Below are 17,883 nucleotides of genomic sequence, written 5' to 3'. Positions count from 1 at the left end.
CCAACTGGTATGCCTACCACAGGAATATTGAAGCTCTCAATCTGCTAAAGTTGTGATGAGGTCATTCCTGTTGCCAGTTGTTGACTCAAAGTTTTAGACTGAACTCTTGGAACTTTATAAGGCTCATCTGTTCACGGTTATCAGAGTGTTGGCAAGACATTGTTTAATGGAAGTTTCTGTGGTGCAGATAATCATTTTAAAGAACCCCAGTTTTGTTTTATATCTGTAGATTGAATTTGTGTACTCGTTAAATCAGTTAATACCTAGTCCCGTATTTTCATTATGTCAGTTAAATACCTCGGCGTTTGTGCACAGAAACTGATATATAAGCAACGTTGAGTAAAGTTTGGGATAATAGGCCTCAATCGTTACACTCATCCTATTCTAAGACGTTACTGTTTGGTGGTCAGCACTCGAAACAAACAGTACATTCTGAAGTAGTGCAGCACTACAAAAGCTCTTAAGGTTTCGGCAAATTTGCTTCCGATAGACTTGTATTAACGCTGGGCGAGCTGGAATGCAATGATACATAATGCAGTCCTGATGTATTCCGGGGACCTACCCACCATAACTTACATCAACTAGATTTTACCAATTTGACCCTCCACGCATCTCCGAGAGTTCCGAAATGATACCGTAGACCCTTGTTCGCTCACTTTCTTTTTTATGTCATTGTTATTGTAACGAAGAGCGACCGAGTCAAAAACAACAGCCATCGACAATCTTCGTAGATGGTTTTAAACTTAATGTCACTGATGCCAATGATACCTGCTCAAAAGACTTCTACTCACCCTTGTGATGGCTTCTTAGCCACAGAAGCGGTTTTCAGCAGCAATAAAGGAAGCTACATTAGGTATTAGCCACCTCAGAACATCCCGTCCGCGGTAACTTTTTCTGGCCGTCACTGATCAAAGGTCTTCATGGTAGAAACGCTCTATCGAAAGTAGCATTAGATTGTGGATAATCTCCAAATGAACAAGACTTTTGGTGCACCATAGCAGTGATGTGGATTGAGGTCTACAGTGACTTACACGGAAACTTTGCTGCTGATAGATTATACAGGAAAGACCCCGAACGGACCAATTTAAGTTACTTAAGTAGCATCTTGTCTTTTTTGCAGCAACCAAGACTAAATACCGACGAATGTGTTGTGAGAGGTGTCAAGACCAACATGGTCTAGCGTAAATAAGAACCGACCTAGTTACCAATCAATTGTAGTCATCTCCTGTGTCTTGGGCGAATATATGGTGAATAGAAGAGAATCCTAGAGAATGATTTCTGACATATTCGTAATGATTTTCTGCGGAATTTTTAGATACGAGGTGGATATAGAGCAAAAAACTTTGGGAAATGTATTTCCGAACAAATAAAAAAAAAATAATAAAATACTTTCATCAAATATATTTGCTCATTTCTCAAATTTCTCGAATAAATTTCTCCATTCCTCAAAAACCTTGACCTTTTCTCAAATAGATTTGGGAAAGGTGTATGAATCAAAGTCGAAGAAATGTACAATAGACACTCATATCCGTACCATCTCTATTACATCTATATATTAATACGCTAACAAAATTTCCATACAATCAATTGACAGGCTGTTGCGCATACTTAGCATATGTAAAATCATATACAAGTTATATGAATCGATTCGTATTGATCAGCCACAGTGCATAGACCTATTTTTGTTAACAAATATTACTCTATTTGTTTATAATTAATAGAAAAAGTTTTTTGTAAATTCGAAAATCTGTGCAACTATCGAAATTGCCATCTGTAGGACGTATTATGTTCACAAACCGCCCTGAGTACAAAGCTCCAAATGCTGCATTGTCGCGTTGCTCAAATGTTTCATCTCTACATATGTAATATTCCTACCCGCCAAACGGTGAGAGACCTAATGCTTCACTCATTTTCAGTTCAAATAAAATATTGTTTCCAATTGTTGACAATTACCTATATTAGTCTGTGCCAAAATCCTTGAAAAAAATTGTTCTTAAATAATTGTTAACGCACAAAAAAACTTTAAATAGAAGTAATAACATAACCGGCCTATTTTTTTGGACAAATTTTACTTACACGTAAAAGCATAGGTCCTTATTTAACAGATCCTTTGTTTTTCATTTTAGTTGCTTTAAAAAAATGAAATCAGAAATAATGAGTCAACTTTTGTTCAAACTCACTAAATTTATTTATTTATAACAATTAATTGCAAATTTGACCCAAAATGTTTTTTGCATTTCCAGATTGTATGCTCATTTTAGATATAGCACGTCTTATAGCGAACAAAAAATAAATAAATTTGCTATAAAGATATTACATTAAAATTCGTATATTGTCTTTTATGCTAATTTATTTTGATATTTCTTATTTTATTTTATTATATTATCTTTTATTTCAACTTAGTTTATTATTATTTAAATGCAATTTGATTGAATCGGAAAATTTCAGGTTGTATATTAAACGAAAAAAAACGACCCAAAAACGTTTTCGATTTTAGGTCGATATATTGCATAGGCAGTCTATTACCCACTATCTATATATTAATACGCTAACAAAATTTCCATACAATCAATTGACAGGCTGTTTCGCATATTTAGCATACGTAAAAACATATAAAGGTTATATGAATCGATTGGTATGGATCAGCCGCAGTAATTTGACCATAATTCTATGTCAATTTCATTTGATTTTACATAATTTTTAAATTTTTGTTTAAGGAGCTCCATACCAAAACGTTATAATTACATTTGAAAATTTTGTAGAAAATTTAAGAAAATACAATAAAAATTACAACGTCTTAATGAAAAATTTAAGCAAGTTAGACCAGTTTGCTATATTTCCACTCACTGCTTAACTATTAACGCATTATTGCACTACCCCCAACACTGGGTGCATAGACTGAGTTAAAAGAAAGTACAAGTTGGTCGAATTTCGACCACAGACGATACTAGTATACATAAATACAAAACATAAATGTCCATCACGTCCATCGTACGCCCGCCTCGGCGTATGAGTAACTTCCATTTGCAAGCAATATCTTTTGCTCTATGTATATATTTTTATACTCCTCGTGCTTTGCACACAGAGTATATTAACTTTGATTGGATAACGGTTGATTGTACAGGTATAAAGAAATCGGGATAGATGTAGACTTCCATATATCAAAATCATCAGTATCGAAAAAAAATTTGATTGAGCCATGTCCGTCCGTCCGTCTGTCCGTTAACACGATAACTTGAGTAAATTTTGAGATATCTTCACCAACTTTGGTACACGAGCTTATCTGGACCCAGAATAGATTGGTATTGAAAATGAGCGTAATCGGATGATAACCACGCCCACTTTTTATATATCTAACATTTTGGAAAACACAAAAAACTTGTTAATTTAGTTAATAATACACCTAGAATGTTGAGATTTGATACGTGGACTGACATTGAGACCCTTGATAAAAATTTTAAAAATGTTTTTCAAATGGGCGTGGCACCGCCCACTTGTGATAAAATCAATTTTACAAATATTATTAATCATAAATCAAAAATCCTTAAACCTATCGTAACAAGAGTCGGCAGAGAGGTTAGCCTTACTATAGCGAATGCTTTGAAGAAAAATTAACGAAATCGGTTAAGGATCACGCCCACTTTTATATAAAAGATTTTTAAAAGGGTCGTGGACGAATAAAATAAGCTATATCATTGCAAAAAAGAGCTTTATATCAATGGTATTTCATTTCCTAAGTGGGTTTATAACAATAAATAGGAAAAACTTCAAGTTTTAAAAAATGGGCGTGGCACCGCCCCTTTTATAACTAAGCAATTTTCTATGTTTCGGGGGCCATAACTAGAAAAAAAATTAACGGATCGTATTAAAATTGGGTACACAAATTTTCCACAGAAAATGGACAAGATCGGTTAAAGACCACGTCCACTTGATATAAAAGATTTTAAAAAGGGTCGTAGGCGAAAATAATAAGCTATGTCTTAGCGAAAAAGAGCTTTGTATGAATAGAATTGTACTTTCTAAATTGAAGCATAACATTAAATTGGAAAGCACTAACATTTTTGAAAATGGGCGTGGCACTGCCCCTTTTATGAAGAAGCAATTTTCTGTGTTTCGGGAGCCATAACTCGTAAAAAAATTAACGGATCGTAATGAAATTGTGTACACATATTTTCCTTATAGCAGAAAATATTTCTAGTAAAAATGGAAGGGATCGGTTAAAGACCACGGCAACTTAGATACAAAATAAGTTTAAAAGGGTCGTAGACTAGAATAATAAGCCATAACTTAGCAAAAAATAGTTTTGAATCAATGATATTTCACTTATCAAGTTTTATTGTAAGAGGAAATGGGGAGGAATTTTTTTTAAACGGTGCTACGTGTTATGTAGAAAAGTAATTTATCTGCAGCGAAATGTACAATTGAAGCTCACGCTGAGTATATAATGTTCGGTTACACTCGAACTTAGACACCTGTACTTGTTTTTTATATATATGTATGTAGATATATCATGCATGACAGTTAGCTCGTATTGTTAAGCTAAACAATATTTTTCATGTTCCTTTTTAGTCATAACAAGTTTCAATTGCATTTATATGCAAAATATAAAGTCAAGTGCCAGCTAACTAGGACTTAGTTGCATGCAAAGCAATACACAAAAGGTCATGTCACCATGTCACTATGATATGCCAGTTTTGAATTCACTATGACAAATGTAGGAGTGGTAAATATTGTAAATTAAATAAACAAACAAGTAAAGCTAAAAATATATTTTAAAACAATTGCCAATAAACAATGGCAGTTTATTCTTTAACTGTGCTGGAGAGGTACGATGTGATAGAATAATATTTAATAATATAACATGATGAGTTTTAAACTGAAGACGAGCTTGGTATACTTAACCTATCATATTACATTATGTACTACATGTGTTTCTTGTGGGTTATGGAATAGTTATTTTCTTTTATTGAACCGTCCCCCTACGTTCATGTCGAAAACGACCAGCAAAACTTTTTAGGTAGATATAACTCAATAAGGAGTAAATTTAGACATCTGAGAGTTCTTGACTTTAATGTTTAATGTCTTATTTGAAATAAAAGGAGATTCATAAAAATCAATGTGCTAGTCGTAAGGGTTTATTTATAGATAAATGTGAGGTGCGATAACCTCCGAAGATATTTTAAGATGAGCTTCTCTCTTCCAATTTGCGTCGTTCTCCTTTTAAGTTTTCATAAAAATTGCTGGGACTGACTCAGAACGGCATCTGCAAGGCAGATGATTTTTCATTGATAAGCTTTTCATGGCATAAATACACTCGAAGTGCTTGCTAAACACTGTCAAGGGACGACCCCGCTTAGAAAAGTTTCTTCTAATTGAAAAAACTTATTTCTAAAATTTTAATGTTGCTCTGACTGGGACGTGATTCCTGCACGTTCGGTGTGGTAGGCGAAGCACGATACTGTCCTACCACTGTGGCCGCTCTGAAAAAATACTCTAATACATACTACGTTTCGGCTCGTTTTCGACCCGTAGAGAATATGCACTACAACTAAACAAAAATAATTTGAAATATTTGTATCTTTCTTTATCCCTGCAAGAATTCTCTATCCCTCAAATCACTTATTCAATACGAAATTTCTGGAGAAATGATCGCCGGAGATATCGCCTTTGTTTCGAATTATTGTAGGCCTTCGCGAAGAACTGTGCCCACAATGCAAAGCGATAAGCGAAAAAATATCGAGGGTGACAGTACTTTGGTACCGTAAAAGTTACTAATTCGATAGGATATTTTGGGAAGTTGACAAAAGTGGGCAGGCTAAGGCAAAAAGAAAAACCGTCGCCATTGTCTTGCCAAAGCTGGGTTAACCGGAAGCGCCACTGAGAGCCAGGTAATCTAAAAATGCAAGTAAATTGGTTTCCCCATAAACAAGACTGCGATATATGTTCTTGCAAGATAATAGAATAGAGAAAAGTAATGAGATTTCCTTACTTTTTTAATATTTCCAAAAGAAAAAAATATTTGTTTGGGCCATGCACCATACCAACGTCTTCAGGAAAAAAAAAATATTTAATTCAAAAAGGGGTCTCAAAAATTATAGAAATAAAGGGAATTTCAATACGTTACAGTTATTTATCGCCATAATATCTGCTTGGAGAAAAAAACCCAGTTAAGAAATTTTTTTTGTGATATGAATTTATATCTCTACAGTTACTACAAAATGTATCGAATTAGTTACATCTTGAGGAAAGACGTTTATAAAAAATGTATCAGAAAATTGCTGGCAGCGATTAAAGAGCTCATGAAATTGTTGCAATATATATATTTTTTCTAATTGCTGTTTTTATGTACGGTCCCTCTTTCGCTCTTATTTGGAATCCAAATCTATAAATAAAGTTTTGGTTGTATAGATGGAGATTCGGGCTATGAGCGAGCTTTGGGCTATTTTGGTCGTAGGGCTTTTGTTTAGCTATATTTTACTAAAATAATTTGTTAAAAATAAACGATTGTGAGCACACAAAGAAATCTATTTGTACTATGGCACTATTGTGAATATTTGCACTGCATTACTGGCAGTTGCTATCATACGCTAGATGGTAGCGCAAGCTTTAAGAAGTTTTAATTGATTGATAGAACAGCTGATTTTTGTTGATATTTGATAAGAGACTTTTATATTGGTTGAGTAAGATGCGCACGGGTCCGGCTTGTTTCCATTTATTAACTTATTTGTAACTACCCATGCTGGTGTCTTCTTTAGTATTATTTTGATCACATTAAATGCTTAGTTCATAAAAATCAGTGATACCAAATATACAAGTCCACTTTTTCCAAGAGCGCCACCTTATTTTTTTGGTGGGCGTGTGTTATTTAAATAAATGCACGAATATTAAAAGCTTCTTCATTTAAATAAGTAAAGCACATTAGAGCAAAATCTTCTCATTTAAAACTTTTCAAGTATTTTCCAAACACTGAACTAAAGCATTAAAAAAATCGCAAATAACTTTGTTTTCATTTCCATTTCAATACTTCGTAAACTACTGAGAAAAATATGATTTCATGACGCATATAAAGTGTTGATGTTCAACGTGCGGTGCGAACGAACTCTAATATCCTGCACGTGTACATAAGGCATCGTACGAGTAAGTTACTAATGCATACTTCAGCCGAGTATCACGCTGTCAAAGCAACATCACGTTACGACTTCGTGCGATTACTTATAGTATCACACACATTTAAGTAACATATACCCGACAGCATTTAGATAAGTTTGAAAATAAGTTCATTGAATAAGTTATGGATCATTGCAAAAATATAAACGATAACACTTTGGGTGTTATGGAGCATTTTCAAGCTTTATTTATACTTTTACAGCTAGGTAGAAAGTAATACTCCCGCGGTTACAAAATCGATTTCGGAACCATGTTAGGAGCATTTCGCAATTATTTCAATAGTGTTTGATAAGCTTTAATCGATTAGTATAAGGTGAAAGATTATATAAAGAGTCCCATTGAAAATTTCTTAAGGCAAATAGTAAAAATCGTTTTTGTATTGATTCGGGACTGTCTGCATGGACTTGATATGCGGGTTCCAGACTACTTAGCTATATTGTAATATTGGCTTAACTAATGTTGCAAAAATAGCTTTAGTTACGTATGGGTCGTTAAATTCGCTTGAACACCGTTTAACAAATGCAAAAACACCTTTGCGTTTATTGACTGTAGTATTACTATTGTGGCGAATATTAGCATCACTATGCTGTTAGTAAATAATCACAACAACAAAAACAGCAAGCAGCCACACTTATGTACAAGGCAACGAACAATATTCCATACACATAACCAGCAGCTTGAAGCAGAGAGATTATGTAGCCGGCAGCTAAGAGAAGAAGTTGTTACTCATACATACACACACATATATCTAGAAGAAAAACATAAACTACGGAAATCTATATATATAAAATTCAAATTATGTATGTATGTGTGTAGGTATAGATAGAGTTGCGTCCTAAACGGGTCGACCGATCACAACAAAATTTGCATAACCCACTAGAAACCTTCCAAGGAGGGTCATAGGCTAAAAATAATATCGATATATAAAAGGGGCGTAGCACCTCCCATGCAAAATGAATATTTGGTACTACATAACTCCGAAGGTATTCATTCTAGAATATTGAAATTCAGTAAGGAGTTATATGATGGGGTGCTGGTCTGGTGGAAAGCACTGGACACGGCGAGCACCTCCAAAATGCTAGTGTCAGTGCAACGGACGGCGCTTATCGGTATCAGTGGCGCTATGAGAACAACACCTACCTTGGCACTGAATGTCATGCTGAATATACATCCAGTAGATATTGCGGGAAAGGCAGCCGCGGCCCGGTCGTTGGTCAGGCTTCGTGATATGGGTTATATGCTTTCTGATTTCGGACACTCTAGCCTTCTTACTAGTTTCGACTTTATCCCGGACAGGACGGACTATTGCATGCCGGTGGCCGCTCCCTATACAATCTTCACCCCAGTCATTCCCCCGAGGGAGGAGTGGAGAAGAGGAATTATCTGGGGCATGGGACCGGTTAACTTGTTCACGGATGGGTCGAAGTTGGACGGAAAGGTTGGCGGGGGGGTCTTTTGTCAAGAGCTAAATGTAAGCCGCAAGTTTAAGTTGGCTGATCACTGCAGTGTATTCCAAGCGGAAGTTGCTGCGATTAAGGATGCGGTGGATGAAATGCTATCCATCGCTACTACGGTTAGGGAATTTAACATCTACTCTGATAGCCAAGCGGCTATAAAGGCCTTGAGCTCAACTACAGTGCGATCGAGGGTGGTCTGGAAGTGCCTGACCACACTTGCGATTGCATCGAATTATTTTACAATTAAGATTATCTGGGTCCCGGGCCATAGTGATATTCCGGGTAACTGTCAAGCGGATCTCTTAGCCCGAATCGGTACAACTGAACCGGATGAAGATGGCTGTAGGGATTTCGGGATTCCGCTAGCCACCTGTGGATTGCTCTTCCATAGCTGGGCCTCGAGTCAGCTCAGCAAACGTTGGGCGGACACTACGTCTTGTAGGATATCAAGATCTTTCTGGCCGAAAGTGGATAGCAGGAGGTCTGCTGAAATAATTGGGTTCACTAAGGCTCACCTATCAATGGTCATTGGGGTTTTGACAGGGCACTGTCCCATGGGTATCCATGCGGTACGTCTCAATATATTGGAAACTCCATCCTGCTGCAGCTGTATGGAGGATGATGAGGTGGAATCACCAAATCACTTTATGCTTGATTGCCCAGCTTTTGCCAGAACTAGGCGAAAGTATTTCGGTCGTGACTGACTTGGATCTCCCGAGGAGCTATCCAAGGTTGAGATCGGGATCATTCGGAACTTTATCGTTGCTACCCAACGATTCTCTAAGTAGTTATATCTACGTCACCGTTAGTTTAGTTTATTATATGTGGTATCACAACGGACCGTCATGTTGTCCAAGTGAGCTTCCTCTATCAGGGAAGCTACCACCCAACCTAACCTAACCTATATGAGATCAATCCCTAACACCCCCCAGAAAATGTGGCGTGGGAGATAGGGGGACGTGGCATCTCCCATGTAAATGGAATTTATCATTACTGCATATCTCTGATGTAGTAATGGTAGGATAATGAAAATTGGTAAGGAGCTATATGAGGTTAAGTCCTAACACCTCCAGTAAAATGTAGAATTAGGGAAAAGAGGGCGTGACACCTTCCCTACAAATGGAATTTTTCAGAACTATGGCTGCCGTACACATTTAGATTATGAAAACAGCAAAAGTTTGACTACAGAGTTGTTTGATTGTTATTCCTTTTGATTGTTTAGTAATCTGCCGCCGTTAAAATTTTTTATCACCTTCAGTCTATCTACATCTTCTATATCTATATAAAATTCAAAATTTCGAAAACAACAAAGTTTTGATACCAAGGTTTCCATTAATACCGACAGATCTACTTTTCAATTTCAATCGCCTCCAATTTCCTATTAGGGTAGCTTTCGCAATGTCTTTCAATAAAGCTCAAGGACAGTCATTATCTGTAGTAGGAGTCAATCTTACCAACTCATGTTTCACCCATGGCCAATTATACGTAGCCTGCTCCAGAGTTGGCTCATCGAAAAATCTTTTTATTTATACTCCAAATAATATTACCAAAAATATTGTACATCCTATGGTTTTCAGCAATACCTAAATTGGCAAATACACAACCCTAAAATAAGTTTAAAATTTCTGTTATTTCTTTTGCATGCTTTTATAGAAACGTGTGGTGAAGCCCACGGGCATAAGCTAGTACATGTATGTATAAAGCTAGGTAAGCAAGCATGAGATACAACTGTTCTAGAAGGCATGCTTGTGAAACGTCAAGACCTTGGAAGAAATATGCGAACAAGGCAGTAGAGGGTATAAAAGCAGCGCAAGCTGAGGAATAATAATCAGTTTGATTTAAACACGCTATTAATGAAGTATAATGGTGAAGTAATACTCCCGAAGTAAAAAACATTTTGCAACACTGAATATTGGAGTTATTTATTCGACAGTTCATTGATTCGAACCTTAGCATAATTATCAGGAACTCCCCAAAATTCGTTACAGTACGAAGATTGAAACTAAGTTTGCAATCCATCATGTCTCACAAGTCAACAATATTATTTACAATTTCTAGACTACAGTTGTTAATTGTATATGAAATTCTCCAAAAAAACACATGAATTTACATTTTTAAGATTGGGCGGCATATAATTTACGTTGCAGCATTTCAAGTCCTTTCGGTACTGTGGCTGAAATTATATTTGCGCAAAGTATTTTGCTGTAGAAGAAATGAGTTGATAATTTCTACAAAGTACTTGTAACGGGTAATTAACGGCTATTTTAATCCCAATTTTATGATTTTGTGCGGCAACTTAAATATGTACATAATTAGTTTACTAACACAAATTATCAATTTACCGCTATGTAACACATACTCATACGCATCGGCATCGATTGGTTGGTAATACGTGATTTTAAGTTAAACGTGCAGGGCGCCATTATTCCTCTACTTTATTACGTTAACTATTTTCCTACAGACGATGACGTATTAACTTTTAGTTCTGTTTAATTAAATTATATTTTGATGAGAATTTGCGTGATTCGTACACTCACTTAGCACACCTTTATTATACCTTTTGTTTGTAGTATTTTCATGTATATGTGTAGGTATGTATTTAAAACATTTTCCCACCTGCTGGATGGCCCCATTTATGCGTATTTGAATTTTCCACAACAAAAATATACACATTTCAACATTCATTTCCGTTTCCGTTAGCCATTACCACAATAACTTGCTGTAAATAATGCAACTTGACTTTGCTTTATTTTTCTCTTTGTTTTCTTGTTTTATTGCGAAAGTCAAGCGCAGTGACGATATTAATCGAGGCCACGGTAAGCATTAAATTTCGATGACATAATTACAAGCAGTGTCGTCATGCAATAAAGGAGGTGATTATTGAAAGAAGTGGAATTGAAACAAAAAACATTATACCATAATCTAACTTTCGTAGTCCAACTGCTCGTTAACCCCTTTCGCTACAACTTTTGAACGGTTTTGATTGAAGAATCCAATTTTTTCAATTCGTACTCATATTGACCCCTGAAATACCAATTACTACTCCATTTTAAAAAAGTGTTACGCTAAATGTGTTTTTTGGAGTGTATCCATATGGATACAAATTTTGTGAACGGTAAAGAAAAATTCTAAAATTGAGCTATGCTTTATATTCAATTTTTATTTGTTTCAAGGGTTAAAATACATAAAAATTCATCTTTTGCAATAAATAAGGCATAAATATTAATATATGACATATAAATTATATCCTTGGTATATTTAAAAATCATATAGTGTGCCTTTTGAGCTGCATAAGCAAAACAGTTTCATTCCCCATTTGATGGGTTTCTTGTGTAAATATTGCCTCAAAAAGTCCTTCCTTTAAATGGAACCATCATCTCATCCACACAGAGGTTTTCATCTTTTTGAATAGTGTATGTTTTTTGTATAAATATATTTAAAAGTGGACGAGAAGATGCAGTTTATCGCTATGTAGTGAACTAGTTGTAAACTTTAACCCATTTCGCAAAGAATGGAACCTTTGTCTCGGCATATTTTCGGGGAATGATGATATTACGGTGCCCATTGTCCAGTACATTTCCAAAAGCGGGTAACCGATTGTATCAATCATTATTTCTAGTGAAAGAAATTTTAAACGTTCTTGAATAGACAAATTTTAAGTTATGCCATTTTTCATTATTGACGTCTGGTTTGTTGAAGATACCACTTCCTGAAGAAATGTCCCTGTAAAATCCTCCTAAAAGTACTCTATGGGTAATTTAATAGGTTTCTTTGTGCAAGCTTCAATAAAAGTTGTTTCTGGAGTTGTCCAAGAAGCATTTTTCTAACGAAATTGGTCCGCCTTTTTCAATTGCACCTATGGAGTTTGGAAAACATCGCTCTTTTGAACTGTCCCATCAATTGAATGGCTAGCTACTATATCAATTTCTCTAGAACCCTCGTAATTAGCAACACATATATCCTGTATGTTTATCTCATACGGCCCTTCTCGAGAAAGCTCTTCTAATAAAAAGGTTTCATTGTCCTGAAGGGCACCTAATAAGTTGTTAGACAGGTTATCTTCGTCCAATTCATAATCTAAATCAGAAATATCGGAGTCGACAAAAGTAGTTAAAAGTTTTTCAATTTCTTGATCTTTTCATCGTCTAGACATTTTTAAAATTATTTTGCTGTCAGTAGAGCTAAAAACAAACCTCTGTGTGTACACCGTCTACAACCAAAACTAACGTTTGTATCCATATGGATACAAGGATTTCTAAAAAAATCGGCGAAGCTTTTGCAGATAATAAATTTTAAAAATACTTATGCAATATGTTGAATTGAACAATTTTCTAGGTACTTGATGCGTTTAGAACCAGATATATTCTCACATATATGTGTAATTTGTGTATAACAAAACCCATCTTACTCCAAAAAAACAAAACAAAAGAGATTGCCTTTTCTAAAACGCTATATTATTATCAGTTAAAAGTGAACCTAAAATGTTTTTATTGTAAGTGTTTCTTTGAACCTTAAAATATAATAAAAAATGAAAACTAAGTTACTTTTTTAGGGTGGAGACTGTCAGCGCCCCACAAAGTTGAATGTATCCATATGGATACTATATAGCGAAAGGGTTAACACTCATTCATATGCTAAACTAAATTTATTGCATACTTTGCGGCGCTCTAACGAATTTTTAAACATTAAGGCCCGGTTATCAGTACAAGTTCAACTCAGTTTGTCAGTTAAACTACGCTTAAACTTATTCTGCACTGTTTCAGTCTAATTTAACTAAAGCTTAAGCTGAGCTTAAGCGGCCGATCTGGCAGGGTTAAACTCTAGTTAAGCTATCGGTGATTTGAGTTCGTTCGAAATGACGTCGAATATACCCAACAAGCATTTGGGTTTGAGTACCGTTAGAGCTCATGTTAATAACTAGGCATACTTCTAAAATCTTAAGAGTTTTTTCGAAACAGTGGCTCAACTCGAGAATATTAGCGTATTCCGCAAAAGAGGGAATTTTTTATATTGTAAAAAATGCTATTACGTTGAAAAAATTGTATTCCCAACTTGTGGTTGGACTCAAATGTAAGATTCCATACTATAGTATTTTCACGAAAATAAAATAAAATATGTATAATTTATTTTTGATTAATTACGCTTCATTATTGCTATCAACCAGTTGTTTATTTCTCACAATAAACATCTGCTGGTTTTGGTGGTGCCACCTTGGAGATTTTTTTTACTCCATCTCAGCTCGATATCTAATGTAGGATATCAACTGGAGAAATATGTTGAATATTCATTTCAGAACTTTACATTTCCCAAAATCTCTCAAAGGTTGGTGAATAAAGTAGGATATCAGCTGGAGAACTATCTGGTAAAAGAATAATTAAATAATGATGTTGGATATCACCTCCGGAAATAGAAATGGGGGAAATCCGCCAAACTTTGGTTTTTTTGGAGAAAATTTTTTTTTTTTTGAAACATGGTATCACGCAAATATCTTTTTGTTAGGAACATTGAGGGGTAAATTGGAGCTATAGTGCATCGCCGTTACTCGTCTAACATAAGACCTCAAAAAGATATAGTCAGAAGATCGAGCAAAATATATATAAATTGAGGTCGCAATGTTAAATATACATTTATTTCAACACTTCTGCACCGATTATATCGAAATTTTAACAAAATATGGAGATATATGTAGCTGTAAGCTATGTAAAATTATTTGATACACGAGACCCGGTTTTGTAGATATCGGTAAAAATATAAAACCGAATAACCGCCAAATATTTTTTAATGCAAAGTTTGCAACACATTTATTTTAACACCTTCGTACCGATTCTTTTGAACCTTTAAAAGCATATAGATATGTGAACGAAGTATGTTTAGGTTAAAAAGGTTTTAATACCCGAGATCCGGTTTTGGAGATATTGATGAAAATATAAACCCGGAAAACCTTAAATTTTTTTACTTATTTAAACACTTCTTAACCGATTGTATTGCAATTTTATCAGGATGTACATATCTATGTGGGGTATATTTAGGTAAAATTTTGTTGATACCCGAAACCCGGTTTTAGAGATATCGGGAAAAATATGAAACCGGGTAACCCTCAAATAATTCATACCCATTTGTTAATTTTTTCTCTACACCACAGTAGTATACCATCAATTGCCTCATCTTCGAATATTCGCTCAAGGAACGTCTGGAGTTTAAATTTAACTAGATTTTAAGTAAACTTAGTTTAAGCTTAGCTTAACCAAGTACTAAAAAACCGGGCCTAAATATCCTAATATTAATACAACACGCATATGCTCTTAAAACGCCTATCGCAAGGCAATATTGCACAAAAATTATGTTATAGACCTAACTATAAAGCCAACGTAGTTAAAATCACATCTTTCGTGTTTACATACGATTCATCAACTTATCGCATAAACTTTTAATGATAAATATTTTTTTTTTATACTCAGTTGTGCAGAGCTCACAGAGTATATTAACTTTGATTGGATAACGGTTGGTTGTACAGGTATAAAGGAATCGAGATAGATATAGACTTCCATATATCAAAATCATCAGGATCGAAAAAAAAAATTGATTGAGCCATGTCCGTCCGTCCGTCCGTTAACACGATAACTTGAGTAAATGTTGAGGTATCTTGATAAAATTTGGTATGTAGGTTCCTGAGCACTCATCTCAGATTGCTATTTAAAATGAACAATATCGGACTATAACCACGCCCACTTTTTCGATATCAAAAATTTCGAAAAACCGAAAAAGTGCGATAATTCATTACCAAAGAGGGATAAAGCGATGAAACTTGGTAGGTGATTTGAACTTATGACGCAGAATAGAAAATTAGTAAAATTGTAGACAATCGGTGTGGCACCGCCCACTTTTAAAAGAAGGTAATTTAAAAGTTTTGCAAGCTGTAATTTGGCAGTCGTTGAAGATATCATGATGAAATTTGGCAGGAACATTACTACTATTACTATATGTATGCTTAATAAAAATTAGCAAAATCGCAGAACGACCACGCCCACTTTAAAAAAAAAATGTTTAAAGTAAATTTTAACAAAAAATTTAATATCTTTACAGTATATAAGTAAATTATGTCAACATTCAACTCCAGTAATGATATGGTGCAACAAAATACAAAAATAAAAGAAAATTTCAAAATGGGCGTGGCTCCGCCCTTTTTCATTTAATTTGTCTAGGATACTTTTAATGCTATAAGTCGAACAAAAATTTACCAATCTTTGTGAAATTTGGTAGGGGCTTAGAGTCTAGGACGATAACTTATTTCTGTGAAAAAGGGCGAAATCGGTTTGAAGCCACGCCCAATTTTTATACACAGTCGGCCGTCTGTCCTTCCGTTCGGCCGTTAACACGATAACTTGAGCAACAATCGATATATCTTTACTAAACTCAGTTCACATGCTTATCTGAACTTACATTGTATTGGTATAAAAAATGGCCGAAATCCGACTATGACCACGCCTACTTTTTCGATATCGAAAATTACGAAAAATGAAAAAAATGCCATAATTCTATACCAAATATGAAAAAGGGATGAAACATGGTAATTGGATTGGTTTATTGACGCAAAATATAACTTTAGAAAAGTCTTTGTAAAATGGGTGTGCACCTACCATATTAAGTAGAAGAAAATGAAAAAGTTCTGCAGGACGAAATAAAAAACCCTTGAAATTTTGGCAGAGATACTGTTCGCGGTATTACATATATAAATAAATTAGCGGTATCCGACAGATGATGTTCTGGGTCACCCTGGTCCACATTTTGGTCGATATCTGGAAAACGCCTTCACATATACAACTACCACCACTCCCTTTTAAAAGCCTCATTAATACCTTTAATTTGATACCCATATCGTACAAACACATTCTAGAGTCACCCCTGGTCCACCTTTTTGGCGATATCTCGAAAAGTCGTCCACCTATAGAACTAAGCCCACGCCCTTTTAAAATACTCATTAACACCTTTCGTTTGATAGCCAAATCGTACAAACAAATTCTGGGGTCACCCCTGGGCCACCTTTATGCCGATATCTCGAAAAGGCGTCCACCTATAGAACTAAGCCCCACGCCCTTTTAAAATACTCATTAACCCCTTTCGTTTGATACCCATATCGTACAAACAAATTCTAGGGTCACCCCTGGTCCACCTTTAGGACGATATCTCGAAAAGGCGTCCACCTATAGAACTAAGGCCCACTCCCTTGTAAAATACTCATTAACCCCTTTCATTTGATACCCGTATCCTACAAACAAATTCTGGGGTCACCCCTGGTCCACCTTTATGGCGATATCTCATAAAGGCTTCCACCTATAGAACTAAGCCCACGCCCTTTTAAAATACTCATTAACACCTTTCATTTGATACCCATATCGTACAAACAAATTCTGGGGTCACCCCTGGTCCACCTTTATGGCGATATCTCGAAAAGGCGTCCACCTATAGAACTAAGGCCCACTCCCTTTTAAAATACTCATTAACCCTTTCATTTGAGACCCATATCGTACAAACAAATTCTAGGGTCACCCCTGGTCCACCTTTATGGCGATATCTCGAAAAGGCGTCTACTTATAGAACTAAGCCTACGCCCTTTTAAAATATTCGTTAACCCCTTTCTTTTGATACCCATATCGTACAAACAAATTCTAGGGTCACCCCTGGTCCACCTTTATGGCGATATCTCGAAAAGGCGTCCACCTATAGAACTAAGCCCACGCCCTTTTAAAATACTAATTAACACCTTTCGTTTGATACCCATATCGTACAAACAAATTCTGGGGTCACCCCTGGTCCACCTTTATGGCGATATCTCGAAAACGCGTCCTCCTATAGAACTAAGCCCACGCCCTTTTAAAATACTCATTAACACCTTTCGTTTGATACCCATATCTTACAAACAAATTCTGGGGTCACCACTGGTCCACCTTTATGGCGATATCTCGAAAAGGCGTCCACCTATAGAACTAAAGCCCACTCCCTTTTAAATTACTAATTAACCCCTTTCATTTGATACCCATATCGTACACACAAACCCTAGGGTCACCCCTGGTCCACCTTTATGACGATATCTCGAAAAGGCGTCCACCTATAGAACTAAGGCCCACTCCCTTGTAAAATACTCATTAACCCCTTTCATTTGAGACCCATATCGTACAAACAAATTCTAGGGTCACCCCTGGTCCACCTTTATGGCGATATCTCGAAAAGGCGTCTACCTATAGAACTAAGCCTACGCCCT

Source organism: Eurosta solidaginis, chromosome 2 (assembly GCF_040869045.1).
Source record: "Eurosta solidaginis isolate ZX-2024a chromosome 2, ASM4086904v1, whole genome shotgun sequence".
NCBI lineage: Eukaryota > Metazoa > Arthropoda > Insecta > Diptera > Tephritidae > Eurosta > Eurosta solidaginis.
The sequence above is the reverse complement of the archived record's forward strand: the minus strand, read 5'-3'. Positions refer to the sequence as shown.